At 43.9% G+C, this 15,276-nt stretch overlaps 1 long non-coding RNA gene across 1 annotated transcript; it reads right to left on the bottom strand.

The window, feature by feature from the left end:
• Positions 1–2,073: 2,073 nt before the first annotated feature.
• On the bottom strand, positions 2,074–9,767 carry Gm33055. The gene is made up of 3 exons (XR_385784.3): positions 9,582–9,767; positions 3,820–3,891; positions 2,074–2,247 (listed from the first exon to the last, which is right to left on the bottom strand). It is a non-coding gene; the product is annotated as a predicted gene, 33055 (long non-coding RNA).
• Between the last annotated feature and the right edge of the window lie 5,509 nt (positions 9,768–15,276).

The raw sequence follows: 15,276 nt of genomic DNA, 5'->3' as shown, positions 1-15,276 counted from the left end.
CAGGTTCACGTGAGGCCACTAGTGACTAGTGCCAAATCACCGGGTGTGCTATCCTCGCTGAGAGAGAAGCTGGGAACACAGGGAGTGATACACGGACGCTGTGAAGAACTCTATCGGCTGCGATGGGCACGTTCAGAATACACATAGATGTTTCAAAGTGCACAATGCCTAAGTTTTCAGTGAGTTCCACATGCTCATAGAAATGCCCATGCATTTGTTTAAATGGGAACACAAGGCAGCTACTTCACTCCTTCTTCTTGATAAAAATGGTTAGAATTTGCTTAGAAATGCCTTCTATTGACAATAGAAATAATCAACTTTATCCTCATTAACTGTCTTCGTTTCTTTTTTACTGATCCTTCTGTCTTTCCGCCACGTCTCACTGTAATCCTTCATTAGGGTGCAACCAACTGATTCAAACACCCAGTCACACATTCTCCCTTTAAGCCGAGGTTGTTTCACTCCGCCCTGATTGTCTGACCCTCTTACCTTTGGCAAATAACTTTGCCAGGAATGTTAAGAGAACGAATAGTGTTTCCTTTAAAAACCTAGCCTATATAATGTGTGTGGCATCTCATACTGTTTTTCCTTTTATAAGCATTCAATGCTCCCTGTGGGATGCACAGTCTCACAGCTAGCCCTCCCTACTTGAATGGCCACTTGGTCCTCAGAACTCTCCTGACCAAGGTCATTAGACTACGGCCCATTTACTCACGTCTGCCTGACACCAGAGCCTAATCTCTTAACCACTAAACTAAACTGGCCTTCCAGTAGGTCAGGCCTTGTGTGCCCCTCCAACATAATTTTCCCTTGGAAGTGTAAATAGTCTTTGCTTACTCTAGGAGTGTGTCACTGGCTGTAGCTCTTGAAAGCAGTGCCAGACTGTGGTTGGGGCTTTCTGTTCTTTGGACAAAGAATGAAGGTGACTCAGCAGATTGCTTTTGTACAGCGTGGAGGACTGGGAGCACTCCCCCACTCCAACATCTAAGGAAAAGAATGCAGTCAAGTTTGCTCCTTGTGTCTTAGGCTGAGCTGGACAATAAAGATGACCTCCTCTAACCCCACTATTTGCTGCAGGGGAAGTCAAGAAACTAAGACACTCGGTCATTTGTCCAAGGATGCAGCCCTTCTTGAGGCAGGCCAAGACTGATTTTTTTTTTAATTAAAAATAAATTGCTATTCTCAATCCACCTTCATTCTCCTTGGGTTTGCTTGTTTTTAAGGAAGGCTTAAAGACAGAAGATTAAATGCCTTGTAATAGTACATTTCCATATTACATAGTTTTATGGAAAAAATAAATGTAACAATAATGTCAGCAGTTCTAAACCTGTAGGTTATAAAAGATTTCTGTCTTTAATCGAGCTAGTCTATAGAATCCCAGAGTCACATTTATGTCACATAAGATTTCCAGAGTGATGGACAATTTCCTGTAAAAAGTCAGTTGGATAACTGACCGCCGGGGTTGAGAAATTCAGGATTTCCCGGCAAAGTCCTACTTTGTCTCGTCTCTAGGAAATGCAAACTCGTCAGCATGCAAGCTTTTTGGCACTGCAACACAACCCCACCAATCTTTGTTGTCCTTGCAGATCTTGTTCATTTCTATTAAGATTCTACTCTCTTCCCTCGAAACCTCCCCGAGTGAGTAACCTCGAGGTGGTGCATTCCAGAATGAAGGGTCCTCACTCTTCCCACATTCCAGGACTTCTGGACTGGAAAATGCAGACAAATTCAGTCTTGTCCCTGCTGTAAATCTGAATCAATTACTTGAATTCTTTGGTTCCTAATTTCCCGTGAATAATTCCTGCCTGCTTGCCATCCAGGGCTCTTCTGAACATTTAAAAAGTTAGAAATCTTGTAGTCAGATGCGCTGGCCTCCGTTTCTGGTGTTAGAGCTGAGAGAACAAGGACCTTGCAGCTCTCTGGCCCCTGCATGGAGTTTTTGAGGTCATCAAGGTCCTGACCATTGACAGAATCAAGGCAAAGCTTCCCGTTCTTCCTGGAGGTTCTTTCACTGCTTAGCTCTAATAAATACCACAGAGACAGCATGTAATTATTTTTTATTAATTAATAGCCTCTGTATTGAGTCAACGCTAGTGACATATTTTTCATGCCTTAACAGGGCTGTAGATTGTCAGGAATTTCTGAAGATAGAAATGTGTGTCAGAAGACAAATTCTCCCTCTTCCAGAGCCTGGGCACATTTGCCTTGTTTTTCCAAAGCAGGTCTCAGTCATCAAGCAAGGTTAATCTGCAAAGGAGAAATGGGGAGAACAATTTCAGGCCAAGGATAAGTAGAGGTAGAACTTAAAGGTGTGGCCTGTTTCAAGACAGTGGAGGGTTCTCCAAGTGTTATTCTTTGAGGGCCACTGTTGCCTCCATTGTAGATTTTATGTATGCTGAAATTATTCCCCTGCCTCATCTCACCTCCTGTTCACTTGACCTAAGTCTTTTGGAATCCCTGAGCATCCATTATGAGAATGAGATGTCCTACTTCCCCTCTCCTGGTCCATCTTACCTTGCACCTACGTGACTATCACGTGATTGTTTGCATTCCTTGACATACTGCAAATTTCAAAGAGAAAGAATCAGCCTTGCTTATTCTCCCACTTTGGTGCTATCCTGGGTAGTATTTTTTTTTTTGTCACCTTGATATAAGCCAGAGTCATCTTGGAAGGGGGAACTTTAATTGAGAAAATTTCCTCATGGGATTTACTCTGTAGGGTTTTCTATTGATTAAAGATTGAAGAGAGAGGGCCCAATCCACTATAGACCACACCATCCCTGGGTGGTTGGTTCGGGATTGTATAATAGAGCAGGATGAGCAAGCCATGAAAGCAAAGTCAGTAAGCAGGACTCCTCTGTGGCACCTGCTTCAGTTCCTGCCTCCAGGTTCCTCCCTGGGCTTCCCTCAGTGGTGGACTGTGGTCAGACACACAAGCCAAACACACCCTTCCCTTCCCAAGTTGTTGTTGTTGTTGTGTTGTCATTATCACAGCATCACAAAGCAAACTAAGATACTTGCCTATCCACCCTCCTCTCAGCATCTTCTGGCATCAGATCGAATGAGTATTTCTTAGACAGGTAACTAACTTAACCACATGCCCACATGTCTTCATTTGTTCCTCAAATATTCAAGATTGGGTACGGAGAATGGGTCCAGCATCCACACAGTCTTTTTCCAAGAGCGGGAGCTATGCTCCTGTGCCTTTCCCTAGACAGCTCTATTTTGTTCTAGACACCAACAGATAATAGGTCTCTGTCCCTAATCTGTGATAATTCTCAAGTGTTTAAAATGAGCTGTCACACCCTCTACCTTGTATGCCTTTGTTAACCTATCTGTCCTGCCCTCAACAATTGTACATAAGCCATAGATCATACACACATCCTTTTAATATAAAGGAGTTTGCAGACTAGAGACAAGAGAGGACAGGACACAGACCTGGTCCTGAAATATCTTTGGTTCATCACAGCTGTGCTGTCCAATGCTCTGGACTTTCTCTATCTGATTAATGTCCCTTCCCAATGGTTTCCAGAATTTAACATATTCATGTATATTATATTACTCATGCCACAGACCTCCTGCTTCCAAGAACTTCCAGTCATTCTCCATAGGGAGTGATAGCGCTCTCTCTCTCTCTCTCTCTCTCTCTCTCTCTCTCTCTCTCTCTCTCTCTCTCTCTGTGTGTGTGTGTGTGTGTGTGTGTGTGTGTGTGTGTGTGCAAGAGAGAGAAGAGTTATTAAAAGACATTTTGTGAAACTTTTGTAAGCTCTTTGTGTATGGTAGGATTTCTGGTGACCAAAGTTCAATGTATATCCATACCTTACCATGCACCGCTTCTCCTCAGTACATAAAACCTTGGAGAGGAATCCAATTGCCAGGGTTTCCATCAGACTGAGAAAATATAAGGATGGACAGATTAAAATAAAATAGAGACAAGCCAGGACATTTCACACTGCCACTAATAATTTTATGATGGTTTTTGAAAATAATCAAGAGGGAGGCATGGACATCTGGCTCATGAATAAAGCTGTTTCTAATTATGGAGGGATGTTTGTTTTCAGAGCAGAGGAGACTCTTGGGTGTCCCTGTATGTGCTTTCTTTAACAGTACTTGCTTGGGAACTGGCCACCTCCAACCGCCTACTCAAAGCACATCAGTGAACCACTGCCATTTTCACCTCTGACCTGAACAGTTTGAGTCTTAATCTTTCCTTAGACCTTGAGATTTTTTTCTTTTGGAGGGAGGTTGCTTTCAAGTGGAAAATGGGGGAGGTTGGCTGTAATATTTCTTGGGTACTTTCCGCTCATTTGGGACACAGCATCATCTGGGGCCAGCAGGTCAGCGGAAGAGAAAGTACTTATCCTCGATGACACTTGGATGGATGTGGGAGAAGTCTACAGATATGGGTGGTCAGGTGACCCAGGAACGATTCCAGAATAAACACAGTGTACCCTGTGGCTGACATAATTTAGAGATGGCTTTGTGTGGAGTGGATATAGCTGGGCAATCAACTTCACTAGTTAATCTGTTGTCTCTATTTTTTCCTTCCTTCGTTCCTTCATTCCTTCGTTCCTTCCTTCCTGTGTGTGTGCGTGTGTGCTTGTGCGTGTGCGTGTGTTTGTGTGTGTGTGTGTGTGTGTGTGTGTGTGTGTGTGTGTGTGTGTGTGTGTATACTCAGCACCATGTAGTTTCCAGAGATAAAACTCAGGTTTTCAGCTTTAGTGGCAAGTACCTTTATGCATCCAGCCATCTTGATAGCCCCAATTAAATATTTAAACTAATTTTTCTTGGCTCAGTATGTTTTCATTTAGCCAATATTTATTAGGTAGCAAATACATGTCAGGAACTTAAATCTCCAGGGGAAATAAAAGCCTAACCTATTGTCATAAATGTTGTTTTATGAAGAACCGGTAGCTTCCTGTACTTTGTGCCATCCCCAACGGGCACAGTGACCTCACTCACCCCCACAGAGAGTGCTGGAGGCAGACAAAGCAGGGCTTTGGCGCTCTCCCATGAGATATTTCTTGTTACAGACGACCTCTGGTATGTGGAAGATGAAATGAGGAGGTGGCTGCCATAAACCCCCAACTAATCTCAGAAGTTCCTCCTGGAACCTTGTGGTGCCTGTAGCTCTCCCAGAAATAGAGATTGTTAGACATAAAATGATTTTAAGCAGACTTTGTCCTGATTGATTATACTGTTCTCACCAAAATACATTCTTCATTAGATCATGTAGCTAAAGAAATTAAGAAAATAAAGATGAACAAGTAAGATGAAATTATTTTCTTCCTTCCTCCCCCATCTCTCTCTTTCTCCTTCTTTCTTCCCTTCTTATCCTCCATTGTCAGTAGTTATCTGGGCTGTTAGGTTACCTCCATTTATAGTATTAAGTATAATTCATTGGTTATATGCACCATCATTGACTTAGCTAATTGATAACTTTTTGACTTGGATGTTATTCCCATTGTAATGTGTGTGTGTATGTATCAGAGCACGGATACTGTACACATATAAACATATACACATATATGTATGCATATATAACATTTTTCTGTCTTTCTTTCCCCCCAATTAATTATTATTTCCTTAACATATTCCCCAGAAGTAGACTATGTAGGTTAAAAAAAAGAACCCCAAAGCCTTTTCAAATCTATGCAGAGAAGCCCAGATTGCCAGTGGTCAAGTCTATGTCTCAAGTTCTAACCCAAATGTCTGCCCTTGAACTAATTAATCACTCTACCTACTAAGTGGGGGAAATGGTCATATATTCCATAGGATTTCAAAAGATGCTCTCTAAAAGTATTTGGTAAGATTTTTGAGATCTGACAATCCATAAGCAGAGATGGGCATTTGCCCAGAGTCCTTCCTTCTTCACCATCCCAGCAAGCCATGGTTTTTCTCATGATTTTCCCTTTCTCCGCTGCCATTTTTGCCTGACTCTAAGGTGGGGTCTACATAGCCTCATCATGCAGCCGTGCTTCATTCAGAAATAAGCATATGAATCAATTCAGCTTCATAAAATTCAAGGGGAAGTTTCCTGGGTCTTCTAGAAAATTCCTTTTTAAAGGTAGAGCCCTAGGAAGAAAAAGCCCTTTTCAAAGGCTATGCTCAGTCCTGCAGTTGCCGCTGCCATACCTTCCCTAGACTGAGAGAACTACACACAGACGAGGCAGAGCTGAGAATCATGGGAACGGAAGTGGATCCTCCAGGCTAAGCAACCTGAAAACTTGCTGTCTTTGAACTTGCAGTTGAGTCTGCAGTTGATGGCATTCACCTTCGGAGTCAGTTGAGCCTTATTTATAATGTTAGCTCTGGCCAGCTCCTTTAAGACATCTTAAGTCTTTTCTAGATTTTTTTTCAAAGTCTTGTGCTCTGTCTTTTCCAAGTTTAAAAAGAGAAAAACCTCAAAGGATAATAATTATATCAACCGTCTGGAAATGACTCAGGTACATTTCCTGAACGTAAAGTGCCAAACTAGGCCTGCCAATTGGGTCAATGAACCAGAAGAGTTTTCAAGTTGGAAGAAAATTTGGTACCCAGAAGTGATGATCTCACTTTTTAGCTGGGGAAACTAAGGGACAGGGAGAGATGATGTAGTGCAAAGTCATGCGCTCCTCGGTCAGCAGCGGCCGGAGTCTGACGTGGCACCGCAACTTGTCTCCTCCTCTGTTTTCATGGGACTATGTAAGCCAGAGTGCATCACAACTGCTCATTTCAACCCTGGTTTGCTATTAATCAAAATCTGTCTTCTATTGCAGGAACTCAGAGAGCAACGTTCCTACCTGCCACACTAGAAGTCTAGGCTGCCCCAGGACTTCTAATTTTTTTGAAAGTCCCTTGGAAGGTGACTTGTAAATCACCCAAACTATTTTGGTGATTTTGTGCCTTTGCTCTTGCCGAATAGCTGTTGCATCCCTTCCACCATCTTGTTTCTCTGAGTACCGGCTGTACCAACTCTTCTAACTCTGTCTGCATTTGATCCATAGGTCCTGTCCATCTTCTTCCAGACTTCTGCTGCTTTGCCAATGATTCCTCTCCTTCTTCCTCTGGGGCTGCATTAACCAGGGCTTTCTAGAGCATCAGAAATCAATGCAGATTATGAAAAAGGATTTTGTAGGATTTGCTTATGCTGTTTAATCTAGGTAACCTAATAATGGCTGGCTGCACACTGGAGAGGCTAAGAACCCAGCTGCTGCCCAGTCCAGGAAGCCGATGCTTCAGCAGCCTCAGTATGGGACAGAAGGACTCCTGGAGAGATGCTGCTAGAAAGCCAAAGAAGTTGGGATTTGATGTCAAAGGATGGCAGCAGCAGCAGCAGCAGCAGCAATAGGAGAGATACACTTATCAGCAAGAAGCAACAGAAGACAAGCATACAGCACTGTTGTTCCCTTGAACCTCTTTCTATGTGGGCTGTTGTGAGAGAGCAGTGGCACTCTGGGGGAGGGTCTATCTCATCAGTGAATCCTTTCTGGAAACACACACACACACACACACACACACACACACACACACACACACACACGAGAAAGTCTCTTAGTTGATTACAGACAGAGTCAATGAGGCAATCAAAAATGAACACCACAGGAGCCAAAGTATAGTGCTTTGATAGGCTGAAAACCTTGGTCTGAAGAACACTGAGAGGTCTTCAGCATCAGAGCTTCTTGCTATCTTTCGCTCCATCCTTCACCCCCTCCTGCCCCCCTCCCCATTTCTTTCTCCTGCAGCTGCTGCCTGGGGAGTGCATGGTTTTGTGCTCAATGATGCCTCCCTGAGCCTTTGATCCCTCCTCTACAAACTGAGATCATAATTGCTGGGTATTAAGTTTCCTTCCAACTTGAAAACTCTGCAGTGCTAGTGTCAAATTGTCTGGCCTGGGAAGGGCTCATTTGACTCAGCAAATACACTGAGTCACTTCTAGACTGCTGATCTAAGTAGGCACTTACTCTTTTCTCCCCAAAACCAAGCTACAAATCTTTAACCCCTCTTGCTCAAGCGCAGTCATTAAAATGCTTCTCAATCTTTACCTGCTTTTCTATGGGAAAAATCTGGCCATGAAACTTTCTCTGACCTTGTCTGCTAATAGATTCCCAAGACCTGCTCCTGAGTGGAGGAGCGACCACACAGAGAGAGGCCAGGAAGAGTCTTGTGAGAGCAGCTTTGCTGGGTTCCCCTCGAGTATGAATTCCTTTTCAATTACATTTCTGCATGATTGTCTGTTCCTATTGAATCTAAGCATAAAAAGGGGCAGTATTTGTTTTTTTGGACAGCTTGTATTTCATTACCGAGTGTTTGCTATGAAGGAAGGAGAGCATATATTTCTAACCCACAAGACAGTTCTTGATTTCTGAGCAGGTCTCCAGGACGCTTGGATCTTTGGCAGATGGCTCTTCGCTCTCCTTTCCACTTCGCTCTTCTCTTGTGCGAGCCCTGTACCCTGCCCTTCAAATGTTTTGCCCTTCCTGTAAATTCTGTGGAGGTTCAAGAAAGATATCTTCATTCCACTATGACACATGATATTTAAGATGTAAACACCATACGTACAGACCAAAGTCTGAGAGCAATTCACAAAGTGTACATGCTGAAAGAAACCATGGATTACCTAGTGACTACTCCATCTTATGGATGAAGAAACTGGGTTCGAACAGTGCCCCGAGTCACACTGATTATCATGAAGCTATAATTAGGACATCATATGGTGGGCGGATTCACCAGCCAAATGTTGCATTCTCTCCAAAGAGATGAGAGGGAAGCACGTGAAAGGGTCTAATCCCGTGCCAATCTGGGAAGAGGGCTGTCGGGTCAGAACAGGAAAGCACCACAAGGCTCTTCTTCCAGTCAATGGCTGCTTCTCTGCTCCGCTAGCAACGTCTTAGGAGTAGAATGAAGAATTTATGTGTGGGGGGAAGGGAGTTTGAGACAGGAAAAGGAGTTCTGGTCAGCAACTACTTAAGTCTGATTTTGCTGAAAAGAAGTCTCTTTTTGTCTTTAAAAGAAGACATAATTTACTATGTTAACCATCCTGTGGGGACTCTCTCTCTCTCTCTCTCTCTCTCTCTCTCTCTCTCTCTCTCTCTCTCTCGTTTTGTGTGTGTGTGTGTGTGTGTGTGTGTGTGTGTGTGTGTGTGTGTGTGTGAATCCAGAGCCTTGCATGTGTTAGGAAAGTGTTCTACCATCAGATTTCATCCTGGGCTCCCGTGGGAGGTGATGTTGAATTGCGACAAGACTTCCCAGGGGACAGCAACTCTAGAGTAAGATCTTCCCAGCTGTCTCTACCCACTTGTCCTTTGTAAGGTCAGCATCTGTAGGAGAAATGGCTCCGAGGAATTGACTCTCTACTGCTTTCTGTCTATTGAAGGCAGGAGTTTCCCCCTTGTGTATTGTGCAACTGAAGACATTTCTGGGACATTCTGCTGTATCATTTTGATAGAGAGCTTATGCTGAGGGGAATGCTGGGAAGTGAGTGCAAAGTCACTGGCAAGAGGGGGGAGCATTTAGACAAAGAAAGGATTTGTGAGATGTAGCTGGTCCTTGAGGGAGGGAAGAACCAGCCATGGGGATGGAAGAAGAACATTATGACTGACCTGAAGAAAAGCTTCCAGCTGAGCTGAATCCTCCAGAAGGTCTGGCGAAATCAGGCAAAAGTGCTTTCCTTCTCTACCCGGACGACTCACAGTGAGGAAAGGCAGGCAGGAGACATCAGAAGTGGTGTATGATGACAGGAAGATCAAGGATTGAGGAACTGTGAGCCCTGCTGAGCAAGGTCTGACCTCCGCTCGTAACCTAGGCTAGCTCATTGAATGTGGACATTCACACGTGATGTGTGGGGATTGCTGCTCAGACCTCACTGAGAAGCCAATTCCTCTACCTTTTCCATGGTGGTCTTCATTTCTGGCCCATGTCTAACCATTGAGCCCCAAGTTTTGATTTTAAAAAATTTGCTTGCTCTAGGGAAATGAAGAGCTGAGAAAAGCCATAACAAAAAAAGAGGAGTATTAGGGTCTTGGGAGGTGATGACGGAGTTGACATTTGTATGAGACAAGGACATCTCACCGTTTGAGCTTGTGTGTGAATTTGCATATCCTAAGACCCTCTTACACTCTATGATTGTTGTTATTTATTTATTTATTTATTTATTTATTTGGCTTGCTTACATCTGGTAGCATTCAGTCTCCCTCTCTAATTAGTCTCTCTAATGCTTTGAACTGAGACAACCTGGGGTCACTAATTGTCACCAGTTGTATCTAGATTTTAAAACCTGTCATTAATATCGGAACTGGATGCTGCTCATTAACTAAACACAGCTGATTAATTATTTACAGGTATGTGACAATATCCAGAGACAGTGCCTTGGGTTAAGGATATGCAGGCTTTTTACAAAGAGAGTACTAGAATGAGAGAGAGGACCTACCAGATGCAAAAGGAAAAGGGCGTGGGTGAATAGAAACCGTACGCTGAAGTCTAACCTATTGTCCTGTCTACACTTTCTTTTGGAAAGAAAGTTCACAAGAAAGGGAAGGTCTAAGCTTCTGAGGAGAGAATGTAGTTAATGTCATATAATATCTATATTATTATATGTATGTCACATATATGCATATATTCCATATAGAGGCTTTTGTGAATAGACCTATGAGCATTCTGAGAACTGAACTTGGGTCCTCTGCAGGAGCAGCAAGTGTTCCTAACCACTGAGCCATCTCTCTAGCTGCCATCATCTTCTTCTTGATCATTGTTTCATAACTACACTTACAATGTCCCCCTATAGAGCATTCTGATAGTATAAACTTGGCGTTTTCCGTGGTTTCACAAGTTACAGCAGAGGTCCCCTAAATACCCTGGCTCTTTAACGTAGCTTGAGTTTCTTCTTACTATTTGGTCCTGTGCAATTTTAAATTTCCCTGCCTCCCCGCCCCCCGCAAATAAAATAATAAAATAAAAGCTTGTGCCTAGAGTAATCCAACAGATCACAAATGACAAGAAACAAAAAATGGACTGCAATTCCTACAAAATTTCAGACTTTTATTCCTAAAACCATAGACTAGAATAGCACTCCCTCAAAAAGCTCCTACAACAAGAAGCAAAAAGCCGTGGTGGTGGCGCACACCTTTAATCCCAGCACTTGGGAGGCAGAGGCAGGCGGATTTCTGAGTTCAAGGCCAGCCTGGTCTACAAAGTAAGTTCCAGGACAGCCAGGGCTATACAGAGAAACCCTGTCTTGAAAAAACAAAAAACAAAAAACAAACAAACAAACAAAAAGCAAGAAGCAAAAAGCGCCAAGTGCGGTGTGTGTGGTTGGGAAGAAGAGTCGGCAGGCATCTTAGGCTGTGAGTTCAACAAACAGAAGGAAGTAGAGGATGCCAGCCAAAGCAGAAAGATAAGAGACTCTCTGGAATCCGAGTAGTCTTAGTAGCTGTGAGTTCTCTGATGATTAAGGATGTTGAACATTTTTTCAGGAGAGAATTCTTTGTTTAGCTCTGGGCCCCATTTTTGCAAAACACATGAAACCGAAGAAGAACGAAGACCAAAGTGTGGACACTTTGCCCCTTCTTAGAATTGGAAACAATCACCCATGGAAGGAGTTACAAAGTTTGGAGCTGAGACAAAAGGATGGACCATCTAGAGACTGCCATATCCAGGGATCCATCCCATAATTAGCCTCCAAACAATGACACCATTGCATACACTAGCAAGCGTTTGCTGCAAGGACCCTGATATAGCTGTCTCTTGTGAGACTAGGCTGGGGCCTAGCAAACACATAAGTGGATGCTCACAGTCAGCTATTGGATGGATCACAGGGCCCCCAATGGAGGAGCTAGAGAAAGTATCCAAGGAGCTAAAGAGATCTGCAACCCTGTAGGTGCAACATTATGAACTAACCAGTACCCCGGAGCTCTTGACTCTAGCTGCATATGTATCAAAAGATGGCCTAGTCGGCCATCAATGGAAAGAGAGGCCCATTGGTCAGGCAAACTTTATATGCCCCAGTACAGGGGAACACCAGGGCCAAAAAAAATGGGAATGGGTGGGTAGGGAAGTCGGGGAGAGGGTGTGGGGGACTTTTGGGATAGCATTGGAAATGTAATTGAGGAAAATACGTAATAAAAAATATTAAAAAAATAGCTGTGAGTTCATGAAGATGTCCCGTCTTGGGTCCTATTTCTGCAAGTGGCCAACGCCCGATGGCGTGCTTTCTTCTAGTTGGCTTGACAGAGTGTGCTACTGAGGCTGGGAGCAAAACTTACAGATCTGAGAGCCCTGACAAACTAGGCTTGGCCTCCAGTACCTGTGTGCCAAGTCCAGGGATGGGGACTGCTGAGGGTCAGAGAGCGGAGACATGATCAACCTGGATGCATTCAGAATAACCGATAAAGGGGTTCAGGGACCCTAAGGTTCTTTAAGAGACAAACGGGATTATCGAATTTTTTGGTTTTGTTGTTTTGAATGGGAATCAGGAGGGACTTGAAGTATGTCCAGTGGTCTGAGAGGTGATCTTGGTGGGTCCAGTGGTTTGGTTGATCATTACCTCTGTCTAGTTCTGTAAGGACTTTAATCATCATTTGAGCGGAACAATTTTGTCCCCACAAAATGACTCCATCTGTGGAAGGGTAGCCTCCCCATCAAGGGTAGTCTCCCTCATTTGAGGGTGCTCGGTCCTATAGGCTGCTGTCGTTTAACGAAGGCCCATTATGAAGATGCTAATTGATCAGTCCAGTAATTCTGGGCTGCAAGGTAACTCCAGGAGCAATGGCTCCAGGGGAAAATTTAAAAAATAAAGCCAGACAGTAACAAATTAGAGTTAGTCAGGCCAATGACCTGGCCCCTTTTCAATTGGGTGGCGTAATGCCTGAAAGTCCCCTGACTCCTGTATGTGCTATACAAGCATAAGTGCAGAAAACCAATAATATTCATAAAATGAAAAATGTGCGTGTTTATTGGCCTCACTAGGGAAATTACTTTTGAAAAGTAGTTTCGAGAAATACTCTTAGTTTTCTGTTCTCTCTTCCCATACTCTTAGTTTTCTGTTCTCTCTTCCCGAGTCCTGCTGAGGTATGTGAAGCCTGTCTAAGTCACACCTCATTTCCACCCCCACCCTACACCCTACCCCCCCTACTCCCCCCCCCCCCCAGGTTTTACCTCTGCTTTTCTCTCATGCCTCTGTGAAACGCTAAGGTAGCTTTGCGCTTTCTTCTTGCTTCAGCTTTCCAAATATCTCAGACATAGTCTGTGCTGCAACTGGCATCTCAGTACCCTGTTCTGGCATGGCTGGCCACCACTTAAAGTCGTTTCAGATGGTGGGAGGTCTTTACCTCTAATGGGACCATCTGAGTAGTGGGCGTCTCTGAAGAGCATGGGGCCTTTCTAGTCTAGGACTCTGTCTCAATATCTCTCCTTTTTTTCTCCAGATAAGGCAAGGAAGAAGGATATGCTGTTGCGCAAGCCCGGAGGAAATGAGGAAAGGACAGGACAAGTACAGAAGGTAAGGGTTGGCAACCCTGATGGTCCTTCCCAATTCTCACACACGATTTCTCATCCGCTCCTCTCAACAGCAGAAATGGCGTCCACCCTGGAAAGCAACTGCTGGTCCTTGGTGGCAGCTGTGCTGGGCCCAGGGCTGGTTGCTGATGGAAGCACATGTGTTGCTGGGAATTGTTTAATTCTGAGCTGTCTTTTATTTCTCCTCCTAAGAGCATTGTGTTGGGTCATACACAGGCCCTTTAAGTCTCCCGAGCCTCCCCTTTTCCTTCTCTGTAAAGAGAAGATCACAAGTTTATTATTGTGGAGTGATTGTAGGGATTAAACAAGATTCCTCTAAATGTAAATCAGCCTTCACAACACTGGCAGGCAGCAGGGACTCCACAAGTGTTCATTTCAGGCTCGACAGTGAGGAAGACATAATCACTGCCCAGAAAATCAGACCTTGGGGCCAGCCCCAGCCCCACCCCTTTATGCACCAAAGAGACAGAGTCTTTCCATTCCAGGAACGCTGGTGAATGTGCAGCATCCCTGGTCCTGAGTGAATTAACTTCCACAGGGCAGGTCTTCTTAATTCTGCCTCTCAGAGGCCCCAGGTACCTACAGGAACCTTTGGGAGACGCACTTGTAGCCTATCCAGACCCACAGATATGGACTAACCAAGAAACAGGGCTAACCAAGGGCAGATGGCAATGGATGCCAGGTACTAGGAGACAGACAGGGCAGATGGCAATGGGTGGCTGCAGGGCACTTCTTTAGAAAGGAGGGACAAGAAACAAAACATGTGACAAAGGCAGCCATGAAAGGACGTGGGAAGGATGTTCTAGAGGGAACAAGCGCAGGCGCAGTGGGGGTGGGAAAGCACTGTTGTGCCTGTCGGAGGCATTGTAAGGGGACAGGAGACTAGTTGGAAAAGCAGTTCACAGTGGAGAGTGAGCAAGTCAGGGTCCAGGTGATGTGACCAAAGGAAGAGGGTTGAACTTTCTTACAGCCCACGGGAAACTCACTGCAAAGTTCCAAGCAACATGGGTGAAATTTCATTTTAAAAAGACTTTTTGAGGAATTAAATCATGCAGGAATATAAACAAATAGTTGGTGAATGGTCTGATTGTTTTTTAATATTAAATCATACAGAACTGTAATAACCCATTGATACACACCTTAAGAAAAATTACATCCCATTTAATGGAGTGTAAAAATCCTACTCTCAAAACAGAAGAGAATTACTTGTCAAGAGCTCTGAATGAGAACGAGCTCAGTGTAAAACCCCCTCTTTAAAAAAATTGGTTCTATTTGAATGCTGCTTCTTCTTTTTTTCTGAAAAGAAAAATCAGATTCATGCTTCTGAAAAAAAAAAAAGGTTGGCACAGGCTCTAAACAAACACAGTAAAACCATATTCCTTAATCCTCTTAGATTCATAAATGAGCTGTTTTGTGTTACTTAAGGAACGGCTTATTTTCTCAGTTTTTAGTGAGTGTGTGAAATGTATCACATGCCACAGAGGAAAGGTGCAAAATAGAAACTGTTACTGCTTCCACAAGGTTAGAAACTGTTCCTGCTTCCACAAGGTTAGAAACTGTTACTGCTTCCACAAGGTCAATACACCCACCTGTTTTCCTTTCACATTTTGCTGCTAATAATGGCTGAAATGTAAGAGATCCCCCTACCATGAATGAAGACTTCCATCAGAGTGAAGACACTACCCGACTTAATACCATGGCTAGTCCAGTGTCTATACCATGCACCGTGTGATACATTAGGGAATTGTGCTTCTGAGAGGGTTCTTTCTGTACACTCGAATGTCC

This window comes from Mus musculus, chromosome 17 (assembly GCF_000001635.26).
Source record: "Mus musculus strain C57BL/6J chromosome 17, GRCm38.p6 C57BL/6J".
Taxonomy (NCBI): domain Eukaryota; kingdom Metazoa; phylum Chordata; class Mammalia; order Rodentia; family Muridae; genus Mus; species Mus musculus.
The sequence above is the reverse complement of the archived record's forward strand: the minus strand, read 5'-3'. Positions and strand labels throughout refer to the sequence as shown.